The following is a 19,937-nucleotide window of genomic DNA, read 5'->3' as shown; positions in this document are numbered from 1 at the left end:
CTTCCTCTAACACATTGAAGGCCAACCAGAGTGAATCATAGAATCATAGAGTTGGAAGAGACCTCATGGGCCATCCAGTCCAACTCCCTTCCAGGAAACGGGAAAATCGCATTCAAAGCACCCTCAACAGATGGCCACCCAGGCTCTGCTTGAAAGCCTCCAAAGAAGTAGTCTCCACCACACTCCAGGGCAGAGAGTTCCACTATTGAACAGCTCTCCTTACAGTTAGGAAGTTCATCATAATGTTCAGCTGGAATCTCCTTTCCTTCCTGTAGTTTGAAGCCGTTGTTCCATTGCATCCTAGTCTCCAGGGCAGCAGAAAACAAGTTTGCTCCAAAATTATGCATTAAAATATACATCTATCAATATAAATAAAAATATAATGTTCATTTGTGGGATTAACATAACTCAAAAACCACTGGATGAATTGACACCAAATTTGGACACAATACACCTATCAGGCCAACAAGTGACCATCACTCATAAAAACACTGAAAAACACAGTGGGAGAGACTTAAAAAGCCCAATAATAATAATAAAATACTTTACAAAGCATGTGCAAAACCACATAAATATGCATATATGCAAATATATATACACATATGCACAAATATATATATACACATATGCACAAATATATATATACACACAAAACATATATACACAGACTGGGCCACAGCAATGCATGGCAGGGGGCAGCTAGTATGTGTATACAAACACACACGCACACACACACGCACACACACACATATGTAATGTATATGTATGTGTGTGTGTATTTATGTGTATGCTTGTTCATTTTGAGTGACATCATAACTCGAAATCCACTGGACGAATTGCTGCCAAATTTTGCCACAAGACACCTACTAACTCAAGGAGTGACCATCACTAAAAAAAAGATTTTGTCCTCTGGGAGTTGTAGTTGCTGGGATTTATAGTTAATCTATAGTCAAAGAGCATTCTGAACTCCACCAATGATGGAATTGAACCAAACTTGGCACACAGGACTCCCATGACCAACAGAAAATACTGCAAGGGTTTGGTGCGCATTGACCTTGAGTTTGAGAGTTGTAGTTCACCTACATCCAGAGAGCACTGTGGACACAAACTATGAAGGATCTAGACTAAACTCGGCACAAATATTCCATATGCCCAAATATGAACACAGATGGAGTTTGGGGAAAATAGACCTTGATATTTGGGTGTGGTAGTTGCTGGGATTTATAGTTCACGTACAATCAAAGAGCATTCTGAACCAGACCAATGATAGAATTGGGCCAAACTTCCTACACAGAACCCCCATGACCAACAAAAAATACTGTGTTTTCTGATGGTCTTTGGTGACCCCTTTGATACCCCCAGGGGTCCCGAGAAATGCTGTTGTAAGGCCATCCAGTCCAACACTTCACTAGGGCAAGAAAACATAATCAAAGCCTTCCTGACAAAGAGCCATCCAGCCATAGATAGATAGATAGATAGATAGATAGATAGATAGATAGATTGCAAGAGAGATAAGATACTCTCTCTCTCTCTCTCTCTCTCTCTCACACACACACACACATGTATATTATTTACTTATTTATTTATTTTTATTTACAGCATTTATATGCCACCCTTCTCACCCCGAAGGGGACTCAGAACGGCTTACAAGATATATATACATACAATATATTATATTATTAGCATAGTACAATATCAGTATTCAATATTACTATATTGCACTATACCATCATATTGTAATATTATTTGTAATATTACATGAAATGTAAATATCTAATTATAATTATATTATTATTATTATTACTAGTATTATATTGTATTGCATTATAATATTTCAAATATTATATGTATATCCAATATACTATATTATATTATTAGTAAAGACAAGATGGATATATTATGACAAATATAGTATCATTGATTTGAAAGGGACCCCTAAAGAAGGACAACTATACATTGCATGTTCCAGGGTGTGAAAACCAGGCAATCTCCACATCAACACTGACAAAGAAACAACAAGAAATACTGTTCACCCACAAGTATAGAGAAGTTACTCATATTAGAAACCAACACTTCCTCATTGTTTTGTTTTCCAGTTCACCAGACTGGGCCACAGCAACGTCTGGCAGGGGACGGCTAGTATTTATATACATATGTGCATAACTATAGATGAAAATATTCACAAATATATTTGTACAGCTAGCATGGTTTGAATGTTGGGCAATGACATTGGAGACCTGCTTGGTCACGAGCAAGCCATGCATTTTCAGCCTTAGAAAACTCTTCGGTGGCTTCACCTTGTAGTCACCATATGTTGGGAATGACTTGTAGACACCCAACAACTTCAATACTCTTCCTACAGCCTCTCTCTGCAATGGAGCAAGTTCTCTTAAAGACGTCTAGAGGGCAGCACATCCCAAGCCTTGAGAATTCTCAGTTACGCTAGATTCTCGGACAGTTTGTGTTGTCCTTGTCACTGTCAAGGTGTTGTATTTTCAAATGGAAGTGAAGGCAGTCCAAGTATGAAAATCATGTTTGGAAGACCTTCCCTCTATTCTACTTCTTCAAAACCTCCCAAGAACAAGGGAAATGTACTCTTTGTACAGTTGGGGATGATGCTATGGAGCTGGGCTGGGTATTTTACTTACTTAGTTGTTGTAGGTTTTTTCGGGCTATATGGCCATGTTCTAGAGGCATTCTCTCCTGATGTTTTGCCTGCATCTATGGCAAGCATCCTCAGAGGTAGTGAGGTCTGTTGGAAGTAGGAAAATGGGTTTATATATCTGTGGAATGACCAAGGTGGGACAAAGGACTCTTGTCTGCTGGAGCTAGGTGTGAATGAAACAATCTGGGACATCTAGGTCTTCTTCTGAATGCGACCAGACTATGTTATCATCGGCATATCGGAGTTCTATGGGTTTGGCTAGTGACTGCTGGAGAAGCACTTTGGTTTTCTCAATGAGAGGCAAAACTTCTCATATGCTTCTGCAAAGGTGTTGAGAGTGATTTGTAGGTCTTCTCAATGCAAACAGACTACGTTAGGTAACCTCACTACCTCTGAGGATACTTGCCATAGATGCAGGCGAAACGTCAGGAGAGAATGCCTCTAGAACATGGCCATATAGACTGAAGAAACCTACAACAATCCAGTGATTCCAGCCATGAAATCCTTTGACAATAGACTACATTATCATCAGCATATTGGAGTTCTACAGGATTGGCTTGCGACTGCTGGAAGAGCACTTTTGTTTTCTCAAGGTTCAATGAAAAGGCTGAGCTTCTCATATGCTTCTGCAAAAGTGTTGAGAGTGATTTGAAGGTCTTCTTCTGAATGTGCACAGACTATGTTATCATCAGCATGTTGGAATTCTATGGGATTGGCTTGCGACTGCTGGAAGAGCACTTTTGTTTTCTCGATGTTCAATGAGAGGCCGAGCTTCTCATATGCTTCTGCAAAAGTGTTGAGAGTGATTTGAAGGTCTTCTTCCGAATGTGCACAGACTATGTTATCATCAGCATATTGGAATTCTATGGGATTGGCTTGCGACTGCTGGAAGAGCACTTTTGTTTTCTCGATGTCAATGAGAGACTGAGCATCTCATATGCTTCTGCAGAAGTGTTTGGAGTGATTTGTAGGTCTTCTTCTGAATGTGCACAGACTATGTTATCATCAGCATGTTGGAATTCTATGGGATTGGCTTGCGACTGCTGGAAGAGCACTTTTGTTTTCTCGATGTCAATGAGAGACTGAGCATCTCATATGCTTCTGCAGAAGTGTTTGGAGTGATTTGTAGGTCTTCTTCTGAATGTGCACAGACTATGTTATCATCAGCATATTGGAGTTCTATGGGATTGGCTTGTGACTGCTGGAAGAGCACTTTGGTTTTCTCGATGTTCATTGAGAGGCTGAACTCATATGCTTCTGCAAAAGGGTTTAGAGTGATTTGTAGTTCTTCTTCTGAATGTGCACAGACTATGTTATCATCGGCATATTGGAGTTCTATAACAGATGTTGTTGTGACCTTGGTTTTGGCTTTCAGCCTACTACATGGGGAATGGTCCTAGATCAGGTCTTTGGATCCTGGGTTTTATAGTTCGATGAGGCATTTGACCTTTTTGACACAGGCCCCATCAGCACTGCCAGATATGCATCCTATGGTCAGCGTAGTCCCTCAGAGGCACACTGAAATATTTGATAGTGGATTCCTTACATTATAAGCATAGCTTTTACTTTTGGAGATGGTTGGAGGATCAGAGAAACTTCCTTTGAACAGAGAGGGATGCGCTGTCCACAGCGGTCAAGAAGGACCTTGCTTGCCTCCAAAGACGTTGACCAACCCTGGAGGCACGTCTCTTAAGCCGTAGTGGAAGCCTGCAGGAATGAATTGCATGTGAGGCCGTAGCAAGGAAGCCGATGATGTCATTGTAGGAGCGGGCTCTGCAACTGAAAGAAAGGAGTTTGTGTGTGTGCCGGCGTGTGTTTTACAGGGCGAGGCACAAACCGAAATGGCTTACCGGCATCTGGAACTAATATTAGCCTTTGGAAAATGTTTTATGTCACTGGTGCTGCTCGGGTGGGTGGGTGAGAACCCCTAGAGATGGAGAAGAGACGGGATGGAGAAGAGCAAGGACCCCCTCCTTGAAGTACTACATCCAGAGATATTTACTCCTAACAAGAGATGTTGGTATGGGCTCTGCATTTCTCTGCCGTATAGAAAACTGCCCAGCGCTTGGAAAACTAGTTTAGCGTGAAGGAAGCTAAGTGGTCACAAAACTCCTTTAGGATGTTGTGTTGTTGTTCATTCGTTCAGTCGTTTCCGACTCTTCATGACTTCATGGACCAGTCCACGCCAGAGTTCCCTGTCGCTCGTCACCACCCCCAGCTCCTTCAAGGTCAAGCCAGTCACTTCAAGGATACCATCAAGGATGGTAAAATGCAAGATACTCCACTTACGCAGAAAAAACAAAATGCAAAGATACAGAATGGGGGACAATGCCTAGCTTGAGAGCAGTACGTGTAGAAAAGATCTTGGAGTCCTTGTGGACAACAAGTTAAACATGAGCCAACAATGTGGTGTGGCGGCAAAAAAAAGCCAACCTGGTTGTGATCCCAGGTTGTGCCGGTCAATATTATTTCTAGCACCCACTTTTTGCTTGATAGTCAAGGAGTGCATCTTGTAAGTCAGAGCGTGGTCCAGAGTGATTCCCAGGTATTTAGGTGTGCTGCAATGCTCTAGTTGGATTCCTTCCCAGGTAATTCTCAGATCTCGAGTTGCTTGTCTGTTCTTAAGAAGTAAAGCACATGTTTTTGTTTTAGATGGGTTAGGAATCAGTTAGTTTTCCCTGTAATAGGCAGTAAGAGCACTTAAAGCTCAGACATTTTGGCCTTCAACTCCCAGAAATCCTAATAGGTGGTAAACTGGCTGGGATTCCTTGGAACTGTAGTCCAATACACCAGGGAACCCACAGATTGAGAACCATTGCGAAAGCAGGAGTCTTTGTTTTAGAAGGTTTAGGAAACAGTTGGTTTTCCCTGTAATAGGCAATAAGAGCACCTAGAGCTTCGGAGAGCTTCTGTTCAACCATTTCAAAGCTCCCTGCTTGAGCGGTGCTGCCACAATCGTCAGCATAGATGGCACTCTCTGTCCCTTCTGGCAGTGGCTGATCATTTGTGTAAATGTTAAACATTGATGAAGCAAGCACACTCCCCCGAGACAGGCCGTTCTTCAGTTTTCGCCATCTGCTTCTCTGGCCCTGGAACTCAACAAAAAAGCTCCTGTTTTGTAGCAGATTTCCTATTAAGCGGGTGAGGTGGTAATCCTTTGTGATTTTACACAATTTTTTTTCAGGAGGAGGTATTTGCAGCCCTAATGAATCCTTGTACCAACTGTTTATGTCCGTGGTTCTCAACAGGTGAAAAGCACATGTATACATTCTAGATAGATTAAGATTCACTTGGTTTTCCATGTGCCATATGTCAGAGAGAGGAGTTGTTTGCTGGGACTGGACACTGGACAGCTCCAGGGTTTCCTGGATGACATCAACTATCTGGATCAGTCACAGTCTGGCTTTAGGCCTGGTCACGGCACTGAGACGGCTTTGGTCGCCGTGGTGGATGACCTCCGTAGGGAGCTGGACAGGGGGAGTGTGACTCTGTTGGTTCTCTTGGACATCTCAGCGGCTTTCGATATCATTGATTATGGTATCCTTCTGGGACGACTCTGGGATGGGTCTTGGAGGCTCAGTCCTGTCGTGGCTCCGATCCTTCCTAGAGGGCTGTTCCCAGATAGTGAAGCTGGGAGACACCTGCTCGGACCCGTGGCCTTTAACTTGTTGGGTCCTGTAAGGTTCCATTCTGTCTCCCATGCTTTTTAACATCTACATGAAACTGCTGGGAGAGGTCATCCGGAGTTTTGGAGTAGGCTGCCATCTTTACGCAGATGACACACAACTCTACTACTCTTTTCCACCTAATTCCAAGGAAGGCCCTCGGGTGCTAGATGAGTGCCTGGCTGCTGTGGCTGTCTGGATGAGGAGGAACAGGCTGAAGATTAATCCTGACAAGACAGAGGTCCTCCTGGTTGATCGTAAACCAGATCGGGGTATAGGGTGGCAACCTGTGTTGGACAGGGTTGCACTCCCCCTGAAGTCTTCAGGTCCGCAGTTTGGGTGTCCTCCTGGACTCATCACTTACACTTGAAGCTCAGGCATCGGCGGTGGCTGGGAAGGCCTTTGCACAATTAAGACTCATGTGCCTACTGCGACCGTACCTCGTGAAGGCGGATCTGGCCAGGCTGGTCCATGCCTTAGTCACCTCCAGATTGGACTACTGCAATGACCTCTACGTGGGGTTACACTTGAAAACGGCCCAGAAATTTCAGTTGGTTCAATGTGAGGTGACCAGGTTGTTAACTGGTGCTCCTTACAGGGAGCGGTCAACCCTCCATTGGCTGCCTTTTATTTTCTAGTTCCAATTCAAGGTGCAGGTGCTTGCCTACAAAGCCCTAAACGGTTTGGGACCCACCTACCTGCGTGACCGCATCTCTGTGTACGAACTCACACGATCTCTTCGCTCATCTGGAGAGGCCCTGCTCGTGCTCCCACCTCCATCGCAAGTGCGATTGGTGGGGACGAGGGAGAGGGCCTTCTCAGTGGTGGCCCCTCGACTCTGGAACTCTCTCCCCAAGGACATCAGGCATGCCCCAACTCTGGCAGTCTTTAAGAGGAGCCTGAAAACGTGGTTGTTCCAGTGTGCCTTCCCGGAATAAGGAAACTCCCAGCAATATGTCCCTAAATGCACTTTATTAGTGATCTAGGGTTGTCTGCACATTTCATCCCTCTCTAAAAATTTATATCCTAGTTATACATCACCTGGTCATGCCCAGCATTATTTTAAAATTTTAATTATTACATTTGGCCCAGCCATAGGTTTTAAACGTCGTTGTGTTATTGTTAATGTTTATTGCTTATTTTCTGCTTATGAGTTTATTTATTGTTTTGTATTACTGTTGCTATTGTTTTTATTGTTGTATTGTGGGCTCGGCCTCATGTAAGCTACACCGAGTCCCTTGAGGAGATGGTAGCAGGGTTTATTTATATATTTATCGTGTCATCCGCAACCAGAACATTGTATTACATTTCTAACAGAACAAAACAAACAAGCAAACAGATAAAAAAAATACACAAATTTTGCAAACTTGGTCCTTTGCCCAGTATCTGGCCACTTGGAGTGCCTCTGGTGTTGCTGCAAGAAGGTCCTCCATCGTGCATGTGGCAGGGCTCAGGCTGCATTGCAGCAGGTGGTCAGTGGGTTGCTCTTCTCCGCACTCGCATGCCGAGGATTCCACTTTGTAGCCCCATTTCTTAAGATTGGCTCTGCATCTCGTGGTGCCAGAGCGCAGTCTGTTCAGCGCCTTCCAAGTCGCCCAGTCTTCTGTGTGTCCAGGGGGGAGTCTCTCATCTGGTATCACCCATGGATTGAGGTGCTGGGTTTGGGCCTGCCACTTTTGGACTCTCGCTTTCTGGGGTGTTCCAGCGAGTGTCTCTGTAGATCTAAGAAAACTATTTCTTGATTTAAGTCGTTGACGTGCTGGTTGATACCCAAACAAGGGATGAGCTGGAGATGTCTCTGCCTTGGTCCTTTCACTATTGGCTGCTACTTCCCGGCGGATGTCAGGTGGTGCAATACCGGCTAAGCAGTGTAATTTCTCCAGTGGTGTAGGGCGCAGACACCCCGTGATAATGCGGCATGTCTCATTAAGAGCCACTTCCACTGTTTTAGTGTGGTGAGATGTGTTCCACACTGGGCATGCATACTCAGCAGCAGAGTAGCATAGCGCAAGGGCAGATGTCTTCACTGTATCTGGTTGTGATCCCCAGGTTGTGCCAGTCAGCTTTCGTATGATATTGTTTCTAGCACCCACTTTTTGTTTGATGTTCAGCTCTGAGGATTACGTGGGAAGGAATCCCACTGGAGCATTGCAGCGCACCCAAATACCTGGGAGTCACTCTGGACCGTGCTCTGACCTACAAGGTAGCAGGGTACAAATAAAGTATTATTATTATTATTATTATTATTATTATTATTATTCTACTGCAGATCCATTTCTAGGTGGCTCACATAAGTAGGAAGGTGTTGCATTGACAGCCTCCTTTTTCAGCATAAATTATAGTCGACTTTGGGACCCTTGGCCATCCTTTGGGACATCTCATGAACCGGAGTCTTCTTCTATCCATACATAAACTAATCTGTTTTCTTTGAGGATGCTTTCTCCTTGATCAGCCTCCACCGGTGAAGCGGAGGAGAGCTTCATCCCCTCCTTTTCCTTTTATACATTCAGGATGATGTCATGATTTTCGGATGGGAGGGAGAATTTGCCAGGGGAAGTGTGTCGGTACAGCAAACAATGGGCTCCGGAGTGATTTGAAGGCAAGGAGCTCATGCAGGCCACACATAGTCCTTTCAGCAAGGCAAACCGAAGGGGATATGTCCCACAGAAGCATTGGGGAGGGGAAGGAATTGATCCCTGACCCCATGTAGTTTCCCGAAAACCACAGAAAGAGTTGATGCCTCAAACAGATTTATCTGTGGGCACAGACAAATCCATCCTAATCCCTCCACATCTGTGTTCCATAGGCAAATAAACACAATGCCCTGTAATGAATCGACATTTTGCCTGTGTGTATCTTGTAGTATGTCTTTTAATCATGTTGTGTTTTACCTCTTTGTATTTTGGTGTGTTTTGAAATGATTAAAGATATTTTTGTGCCATGCCAAGAAGGACATGGTGGGTCAAGAGTCAATTGGTGATAATGCAGTAAATCTCATTAAGAGCCACATTTGCTGCTTTAACGTGGTGAGATGTATTCCACACTGGGCATGTGTACTCAGCAGCAGAGTAGCAAAGCTCAAGGGCAGATGTCCGCACGTGTCTGGTTGTGATTCCCAGGTTGTGGCAGTTAGAATCATAGAATCAAAGAGTTGGAAGAGACCTCATGGGCCGTCCAGTCCAACCGCCTGCCAAGAAGCAGGAATATTGCATTCAAATCACTCCTGACAGTTGGCCATCCCGCCTCTGTTTGAAAGCTTCCAAAGAAGGAGCCTCCACCACACTCTGGGGCAGAGAGTTCCACTGCTCAATGGCTCTCACAGTCAGGAAGTTCTTCTTCATGTTCAGATGGAATCTCCTCTCTTGTAGTTTGAAGCCATTGTTCCATTGCGTTCTAGTCTCCAGGGAAGCAGAAAACAAGCTTGCTCCCACCTTCCTGTGGCTTCCTCTCACATATTTATAAATGGCTATCGTATCTCCTCTCAGCCTTCTCTTCTTCAGGCTAAACATGCCCAACTCCTTAAGCCGCTCCTCATAGGGCTTGTTCTCCAGACCCTTAATCATTTTAGTCGCCCTCCTCTGGAAACATTCCAGCTTGTCAATATCTCTCTTGAATTGTGATGCCCAGAATTGGACACAATATTACAGGTGTGGTCTAACCAAAGCAGAATAGAGGGGTAACATTATTTCCCTAGATTTAGGGTATGTATGATATTTTTGTATGATATTATTTTTAGCATCCACATTTTGCTTGAGATTCAAGCAGTGCTTCTTATAAGTCAGAGCACTATCCAGAGTAATTCCCAGGTATTTGGGTATGCTGCAATACTTCACTGGGATTCCTTCCCAGGTAATCTTCAGAGCTCAAGTTGGTTCTCTGTCCTTAAGGTGAAAAGCACACGTCTGCATTTTAGATGGAGTAGGAATCACCTGGTTTTGCCTATAATAGGCAGTAAGAGCATCTAAAGCTTTGGAGAGCTCCTGTTCAACCATTTCAAAGCTCCCTGCTTGAATGGTGATGGCACTATCATCAGCATAGATGAAACCCTCTATCCCTTCCGGCAGTGGCAAATCATTTGTGTAAATGTTAAACATTGGTGGAGGAATCGCACTCCCCTGACACAGGCTGTTCTTCTGTTTTTGCCATCTGCATCTTTGGTCCTGGAACTCAACAAAAAAGCTCCTGTTTTGTAGCAAATTTCCTATGAAGTGGTTAAGTTGGTAGTCCCTTGTGATATTATACATTTTTCTCAGGAGAAGGTGATGATCCACAGTATCATAAGATACTGGGGAATACTGATGAAGCAGGTTAATCTATGGTGTTCTTTGACTTTTTATGGATAACCTGTAGGATTCTAGGGGCAGCTGCTGTTTACCTCGCGTGTTGGAGTTTACCATACAGAGCTACAACAGACTCCCATTCTTTATTGCCTTGTTTACCACAAACACATTGCCACATTCCAATATTTATAAAGTCTTTGTTTCCCCAGCCCTCTGTCGTTTGTCGCATATCCATCCCAGACCATGCTGGTGGGACATATGCCCCAAAACATCTAGATGGTGCGCTGCAATGCTCCAGTGGGATTCCTTCCCAGGTAATCCTCAGAGCTCGGGATGCTTCTCTGTTCTTGAGATGAAAGGCACATGTTATTGATTGAGATTATTGTCATGGTTGGTCCTGAAAAGGACCGTTGGTTGTTTTGCTTGCTTGCTTGCATGCTGGTCGCTTTTGTGGCTAGAGAATCTGCCGTCTACGAAGACATTGCCCAGGGGACGCCCGGATGTCTTGCAATCCTGCGAGGAGGCTTCTCCATGGTGAGCTGTATAGTGCACTTGCAGATTTCCTATGAAGCAGGTGAAGTGGTAGTCCTTTGTGATATTATACATTTTTCTCAGGAGAAGGTGATGATTCACAGTATCATAAACTGCCTGGGAATACCGCTGAAACAGTTAATCTATGCTGTCCTTTGACTGTTTATAGATTACCTGTAGGATTCTAGGGGCAGCTGCTGTTTACCTCACCTGTTGGAGTTTACCATACAGAGCTACAACAGACTCCCATTCTTTATTGCCTGGTTTACCACAAACACATTGCTACATTCCAATATTTATAAAGTCTTTGTTTTCCCAGCCCTCTGTCGCATATCCATCCCAGACCATGCTGGTGGGACATATGCCCCAAAACATCTAGATGGTGCCATGGTGAGCTGTATAGTGCACTTACAGATTTCCTATGAAGTGGGTGAAGTGGTCGTCCTTTGTGGTATTATACATTTTTCTCAGGAGAAGGTGATGATTCACAGTATCATAAGCTGCTGGTGTTTTCCCAGCCCTCTGTCACCTGTCACAGCTCCTGTTTTGTAGCAAATTTCCTATAAAGTGGTTAAGTTGGTAGTCCTTTGTGATATTGTACATTTTTCTCAGGAGAAGGTGATGATTCACAGTATCATAAGATGCTGGGGAATACTGATGAAGCAGGTTAATCTATGCTGTTCTTTTACTTTTTATGGATAACCTGTAGGATTCTAGGGGCAGCTGCTGTTTACCTCGCCTGTTGGAGTTTACCATACAGAGCTACAACAGACTCCCGTTCTTTATTGCCTTGTTTACCACAAATACATTGCCACATTCCAATATTTATAAAGTCTTTGTTTCCCCAGCCCTCTGTCATATGTCGCATATCCATCCCAGACCATGCTGGTGGGACATATGCCCCAAAACATCTAGATGGTGCCATGGTGAGCTGTATAGTGCACTTACAGATTTCCTATGAAGCGAGTTAAGTGGTCGTCCTTTGTGGTATTATACATTTTTCTCAGGAGAAGGTGATGATTCACAGTATTATAAGCTGCCTCAGAATACTGGTGAAGCAGGTTAATCTATGCTGTCCTTTGACTGTTTATGGATAACCTGTAGGATTCTAGGGGAAGCTGCTGTTTACCTCACCTGTTGGAGTTTACCATACAGAGCTACAACAGACTTCCATTCTTTATTGCCACATTCCAATATTTATAAAGTCTTTGTTTCCCCAGCCCTCTGTCATCTGTCACATATCCATCCCAGACCATGCTGGTGGGACATATGTCCCAAAACATCTAGATGGTGCCATGGTGAGCTGTATAGTGCACTTACAGATTTCCTATGAAGTGGGTGAAGTGGTAGTCTTTTGTGAAATTATACTTTTTTTTTCAGGAGGAGTTAGTTGCAGCCCTAATGAATCCTTGGACCAACTGTTTATGTCCGTGTTTCTCAACTGGTGGGTCCCCAGATATTTTGGGCTTCAACTCCCAGAAATCTGGGAGTTGTAGTCCAATTCACCTGGGAACTCTCAGGTTGAGAACTACTGCGAGGTAGCAGGTGAATGAACACCCTAACAGTGCCTAGGACGTCTTTCTGCTATTTGTGCTCAGAACCAGACCACTTATCCCTTGCTATAAGTTTGCCTTTCCAGGCATTTGGCATCTTCCCAGCCGGGCACACACTCCCCACCAGCTTCTCGACCCACAAAACCTCTCCAACTCGACAAGTCCAGGCTTGTTTTTCTCCTGCCATTCAGTTCCTTTGCCAAATTCGTCCAGAAAGCTTCTGAATGCCACAGCTGGCGGAAAAGGGGAGGAAGGGGGGAAAGGATCTTTTTGATGCTCCAGTCGCCCTCCCCACTTGGGGAATAATGAGCTGGAAAGGTGGTTTGAGGGTCTTTCATCCAAACTTAATTATCACCCATTCTAATTTTGGCTGCTGAGCAAGCCCATCCATCATTCTCGTAGGAGAAGCATATTCCTGTTCCTCCGCGGAGGTGACAACTTATCTCCCTACCCTCCGCTTCCCATTTTACAAATGGAGAACCTGTGAAGCCTCTCTCGGAGCAGTGACTTCATCCATCAACTGCGATGCGGCTCCACTGTCACTTATCCATGCAAGATGAAGATTCTACTTTCATTGCTGCTCTTGTTGCAAAAGCTGCTATTAAGACAGAGGCAGTAAGCAGTGGTGATTTCTTTTAGACTCCTGAGCGACACAAGTGCAATTTCCTGCTTTCGGTTCAGACTTGGGCATACTTTGGAATCGGGCTGAACTATCTCCAGAGGGAAAAAAGGAAAAATGTTAGGATGTGAACAATGGAGCTCCGGAGAAAATCTGACTTGTTCCAGCCAGAATGACAATGAATGTAGGCTTTTTTGTTGCCTTATTTGTCTTTATTTTTGTTTGTTTTGGTCACGTTCAAATTGGAGACAGGCATTTGATGGGTATGCAGATGAAAAATGGGTTTAGCTCTTGACGTTTGAAGATTCTGGTTCCTCTTCCACTCAATTAAAGAAGATCATTGTTCGGGTATGGCTGTACCAATTGAGACTCGTGCGCCAACTGCGACTCGTGCCAACTGCAACCGTACCTCGCGAAGGCTGATCTGGCCGGGGTGGTCCATGCCTTGGTCACCTCCAGATTGGATTACTGCAATGCGCTCTACGTGGGGTTGCCCTTGAAAACGGCTCAGAAATTTCAACTGGTCCAACGAGCAGCAGCCAGGATGTTAACCGGGGCCCCTTACAGAGAGAGGTCAACCCTCCTGTTCAAGGAGCTCCACTGGCTGCTGTTTATTTTCCAAGCCCAATTTAAGGTGCAGGTGCTTACCTACAAAGCCCTGAACAGTTTGGGACCATCCTACCTGCGTGACCGCATCTCCATCTACGAACCCACGCGTTCACTCCGGTCATCTGGAGAGGCCCTGCTCGTGATCCCGCCTGCGTCGCAAGCGCGTTTGGTGGGGACACGAGACAAGGCCTTTTCCGTGGTGGCCCCCCGACTCTGGAACTCCCTCCCCAAAGATCTTAGACAGGCCCCTACATTGGCAGTCTTCAGAAAGAACTTGAAGACCTGGCTGTTCCGATGTGCCTTTCCAGACTAGGAAATCTCCAATACCAAGTCCCATAAGCACTTTACTAGAACTAGGATTGCTGCACACCGCCCACTGCACTTGCCCTATAATGCCTTATATACCACCTGTCACTTCAGCACTTTTAATCTTGTACCCATTACTCTGGCCCGGCCCAGTTTTATTGTGTCTTAGTGTATTGTTTATTGCTTGTTGGTTATATTGCTTTAACTGTTTTTAATTTGCCTTAGGTTTTTGTATTGTTATATTGTGTGTTGAGGCCTTGGCCTTTGTAAGCCGCATTGAGTCCTTCGGGAGATGCTAGCGGGGTACAAATAAAGTTTAATAATAATAATAATAATAATAATAATACCAGGACCTCCAATTTTATTTGCTTTGTATTAAATGTTTGCTTGCAGTCCTAGGTATCAGGGACTCTGCAGATAGGTGGCTTCCTTTGGTTGCAGTTATAGGCCAAGTCACCTGTCCATCATCGTTAAGTTTTGGTCCCACCCCTTGCTCAGGGTAATTGGGAAGGGAAGGGAGCCATTTTTTAGTTAGTCTCAGCAAGGAAAGCTAATGTACAGGACGTGTACAAGCTTCTCCTGTACAAAAGCTTCAACCCTTAAGACTTTCCGGGGGGAAACAGTCTTAAGAGCAAACCAGAGAACTCCAGGGAAGCCTCCCCAAAGCTTTGAGGACTTTCCGGGGGAGAATAGTCTTAAGAGTTTCCAAAGATTTCCAGGGAAACAGCCCTAAAGACTAAAGAACTCCAGCTGGAGAACATCTAAGCCTTTACTGGTAGGTCCACTCAGCATTCGAGAAGCAGTTCGACCCGATAGCGGAGCCCACATCAGTAAGGGTTAGATTACAGTCAGCCTGGGAGAAGTTAAAAAAGGGACTTTCCTTTAAAGTAAAGAAGTTATTGAAGACAGTTGCCTGTCCTTTGTGGGCAAGTTTAGGAAGCCACCAGTTGCATAAAGGCCTGGAATCATTTGTTTAACTTTCTGAAGACAAGTTTCTGTTCATTAATAAATACTTTGCTATACTTCACAAGCCATCTAAAGTTCATTTGTGGTGGAACACCTCTGAGAACTTCTCCTTGGGCCCCCTGGCTTCCCGCTGGGCAAAGGTTGCACATCCTGTTCTAAAGACAATTATTTACAGGCCCAGTGCACGACAGAACAATCACCCTAGTGTCTTATTTTGTTCACAGCAACTCTTAGTTGTTTTTTGTTTATTCGTTCAGTTGTTTCTGACTCTTCGTGACCTCATGGACCACCCACGCCAGAGCTCTTTGTCAACCAAGCTCTTTCAAGGTCAAGCTGGGTCATCCTAACAAATGCGGAGGACCTGATCGATGCGGTCGAAGTGGTAGGATCCTTAGGGGCAAGTGACCATGTGCTCCTGCAATTTGAGGTACAAAGGAAGGCCGAAACTAAGACAAGTCAAACCCGCATTTTGGACTTTAGGAGAGCTGATTTCCAAAAAATGAAGGAAACGCTGAGCAGCATTCCGTGGACACAGATACTAAAAGACAAGGGAGCTACGGATGGATGGGAATTTCTCAAGAGTGAAATACTCAAGGCGCAATTGCAAACCGTGCCAACAAAGAGAAAAAATAGGACAAGTGCAAAGAAGCCAGAATGGATGTCCAAAGAACTTCTAACTGTGCTAAGACACAAAAGGGACATGCACAAGAAGTGGAAAAAGGGAGAAATCACCAAAGAAGAATTCAAACAAATAGCCAACACCTGTAGGGAAAAGGTCCGCAAGGCTAAAGCAAAAAACGAGCTCAGACTTGCCAGGGACATTAAAAACAATAAAAAGGGCTTCTATTCTTATGTCAGTAGAAAAAGGAAAAACAAGGAGGCGATAGGACCTCTTCGAGGAGAAGATGGGGCAATGCTGACAGGGGATAGGGAAAAGGCAGAACTACTTAATGCCTTCTTTGCCTCGGTCTTCTCACAAAAAGAGAGTCTTCAACCTCAGCAAGATGGAGTGGATGAGGGATTGGAGGACATCCAACCCCAAATTGGGAAAGAAGTCGTCCAGGAATACCTGGCCACTCTTAATGAGTTCAAGTCCCCAGGGCCAGATCAACTACACCCCAGAGTATTGAAGGAACTAGCGGAAGTCATTTCGGAACCATTGGCAACCATCTTTGAGAGTTCTTGGAGAACGGGAGAAGTTCCAGCAGATTGGAGGAGGGCCAATGTGGTCCCAATCTTCAAGAAGGGAAAAAAGGACGACCCAAACAACTACCGTCCGGTCAGCCTCACGTCGATACCGGGCAAAATTCTGGAAAAGATTGTTAAGGAAGCGGTCTGCAAACACTTAGAAACAAATGCAGTCATCGCTAATAGTCAACATGGATTTATCAAAAACAAGTCATGCCAGACTAATCTGATCTCTTTCTTCGATAGAGCTACAAGCTGGGTAGATGCGGGGAATGCCGTGGATGTAGCGTACCTGGATTTCAGTAAAGCCTTCGACAAGGTCCCCCATGACCTTCTGGCAAGGAAACTAGTCCAGTGTGGGCTAGGCAAAACTACAGTGAGGTGGATCTGTAATTGGTTAAGTGGACGAACACAGAGAGTGCTCACTAATGCTTCCTCTTCATCTTGGAAAGAAGTGACGAGTGGAGTGCCGCAGGGTTCCGTCCTGGGCCCGGTCCTGTTCAACATCTTTATTAATGACTTAGATGAAGGGCTAGAAGGCATGATCATCAAGTTTGCAGACGACACCAAATTGGGAGGGTTAGCCAATAGTCCAGAGGACAGGAGCAGAATTCAAAACGATCTTGACAGATTAGAGAGATGGGCCAAAACTAACAAAATGAAGTTCAACAGTGACAAATGCAAGATACTCCACTTTGGCAGAAAAAATGAAATGCAAAGATACAGAATGGGGGACGCCTGGCTCGAGAGCAGTACGTGTGAAAAAGATCTTGGAGTCCTTGTGGACAACAAGTTAAACATGAGCCAACAATGTGATGTGGCGGCAAAAAAAGCCAATGGGATTTTGGCCTGCATCAATAGGAGCATAGTGTCTAGATCTAAGGAAGTAATGCTACCCCTCTATTCTGCTTTGGTTAGACCACATCTGGAATATTGTGTCCAATTCTGGGCACCACAATTCAAGAGAGATATTGACAAGCTGGAATGTGTCCAGAGGAGGGCGACTAAAATGATCAAGGGTCTGGAGAACAAGCCCTATGAGGAGCGGCTTAGGGAACTGGGCATGTTTAGCCTGAAGAAGAGAAGGCTGAGAGGAGATATGATAGCCATGTATAAATATGTGAGAGGAAGCCACAGGGAGGAGGGAGCAAGCTTGTTTTCTGCTTCCTTGGAGACTAGGACGCGGAACAATGGCTTCAAACTACAAGAGAGGAGATTCCATCTGAACATTAGGAAGAACTTCCTGACTGTGAGAGCCGTTCAGCAGTGGAACTCTCTGCCCCGGAGTGTGGTGGAGGCTCCTTCTTTGGAAGCTTTTAAGCAGAGGCTGGATGGCCATTTGTCAGGGGTGATTTGACAATATTCCTGCTTCTTGGCAGGGGGTTGGACTGGATGGCCCTTGAGGTCTCTTCCAACTCTATGATTCTATGATTCTATGATTCTATGGTTAATCACCAGCAGCAATAGATTTTTCCCAAAGGGAAGGTTGGGCGTTTGAGCCTGAGCTGGGGTGAGCACCCGACCTTCAGCCCAGCTTACTGTCCACCTAAGCTGCTTGAAAACAGCTATATCTGTGTGTATAGAATCATAGAATCAAAGAGTTGGAAGAGACCTCCTGGGCCATCCAGTCCAACCCCCTGCCAAGAAGCAGGAATATTGCATTCAAAGCACCCCTCACAGATGGCCATCCAGCCTCTGTTTAAAAGCTTCCAAAGAAGGAGCCTCCACCACACTCCGGGGCAGAGAGTTCCACTGCTGAACGGCTCTCACAGTCAGAAAGTTTTTCCTCATGTTCAGATGGAATCTCCTCTGTTGTAGTTTGAAACCATTGTTCCGCGTCCTAGTCTCCAGGGAAGAAGAAAACAAGCTTGCTCCCTCCTCCCTGTGGCTTCCTCTCACATATTTATACATGGCTATCATATCTCCTCTCAGCCTTCTCTTCTTCATGCTAAACATGCCCCGCTCCTTAAGCCGCTCCTCATAGGGCTTGTTCTCCAGACCTTTTATCATTTTAGTCGCTCTCCTCTGGACACATTCCAGCTTGTCAATATCTCTCTTGAATTGTGGTGCCCAGAATTGGACACAATATTCCAGGTGTGGTCTAACCAAAACAGAATAGAGGGGTAGCATTACTTCCCTAGATCTAGACACTATGCTCCTATTGATGCAGGCCAAAATCCCATTGGCTTTTTTTGCCGCCACATCACGTTGTTGGCTCATGTTTAACTTGTTGTCCACGAGGACTCCAAGATCTTTTTCACACGTCCTGCTCTCGAGCCAGGCATCCCCAATTCTGTATCTTTGCATTTCGTTTTTCCTGCCAAAGTGGAGTATCTTGCATTTGTCACTGCTGAACTTCATTTTGTTAGTTTTGGCCCATCTCTCTAGTCTGTCAAGAGTAGAGAAACATATGTAAGCTGCCTTGAGCCCCCTTTGGGGGAGAGAAAGGTGGGGCATAAATAGGTTAAATAATAATAATAATAATAATAATAATAATAATAATACCAGGTGACAGTCACATTGAGGAAAAACAACAGGAAAAACTCAGCCGCTATCAAGACCTCAAAATCGAACTGCAAAGGCTCTGGCATAAACCAGTACAGGTGGTCCCAGTGGTCATCAGCACACGGGGTGCCATGCCAAAAGATCTCAGCCGGCATTTGGAAACAATAAACATTGACAAAATCACGCTCTGTCAACTGCAAAAGGCCACCTGACTTGGATCTGCGCGCATCATTCGAAAATACATCACACAGTCCTAGACACTTGGGAAGTGTTCGACTTGTGATTTTGTGATACCAAATCCAGCATAGAGATCTCGTTTGCTGTGACCTACTGTGCTTTTGTGTCAGTAAAATAATAATAATAATAATAAGTCAACAACAAATGAAGACTCTGCAAGGAACTCAAGAACGGAACACAGAATGTTGGTGGGCAGGAAAAGAGATTTAAATTTGGGCTCAAAGCCAACCTTAAAAACTCTGGCATAGACACTGAGAACTGGGAAGCCCTGGCCCTTGAGCGCTCCAGCTGGAGGTCAGCTGTGACCAGCAGTGGTGCAGAATTCAAGGAGGCACGAGTGGAGAGTGAAAGAGAGAAACGTGCCAAGAGGACGGCGCATCAAGCCAACCCCAATGGAGACTACCTTTCACCTGGAAACCAACGCCCTCACTGCGGGAGAAGATGCAGATCAAGAATAGAGCTCCACAGTCACCTATGGACCCACCAGTACACTGATCTGGGAAGACTATCCTACTCAGACAACGACAAAATGAAATGAAGACTCCCTAGCTCCTCCTTGCTTTTGAAAGTTTGAGCATTCTTTAGTGTTTCCCTTTTTGTTTTAGTTGTAGGCTGTGGAAAACATTGTGTTCAGTCCACCCTCTTAGCCTTCAACTCTTCTGGCAGAGCTTTTGATTGTAACCTGGAAGGGATCGTGGTGAAACACATGCTGAGCAGGCTAAATTCCATGGGTTCAATTCCTCAGCAAGTAACAAGCAAGGGATAGAATTGCCTTGACCTGAGGTCCCTAAAGGTTTTCAGTCTATCAAGGCA

The 19,937-nt window shown here is 44.8% G+C and overlaps 1 protein-coding gene across 3 annotated transcripts in view; it reads left to right on the top strand.

The window, feature by feature from the left end:
- ASTN2 (astrotactin 2) overlaps positions 1-19,937 on the top strand; it is a 796,374-nt gene that overhangs the window by 704,100 nt on the left and 72,337 nt on the right. The gene's annotated exons all lie outside the window — the stretch shown is intronic.

This window comes from Anolis sagrei, chromosome 11, assembly GCF_037176765.1.
Source record: "Anolis sagrei isolate rAnoSag1 chromosome 11, rAnoSag1.mat, whole genome shotgun sequence".
In the NCBI taxonomy this organism is placed as follows: Eukaryota; Metazoa; Chordata; class Lepidosauria; order Squamata; family Dactyloidae; genus Anolis; species Anolis sagrei.
This window is presented reverse-complemented; position numbering and strand designations above follow the sequence as displayed.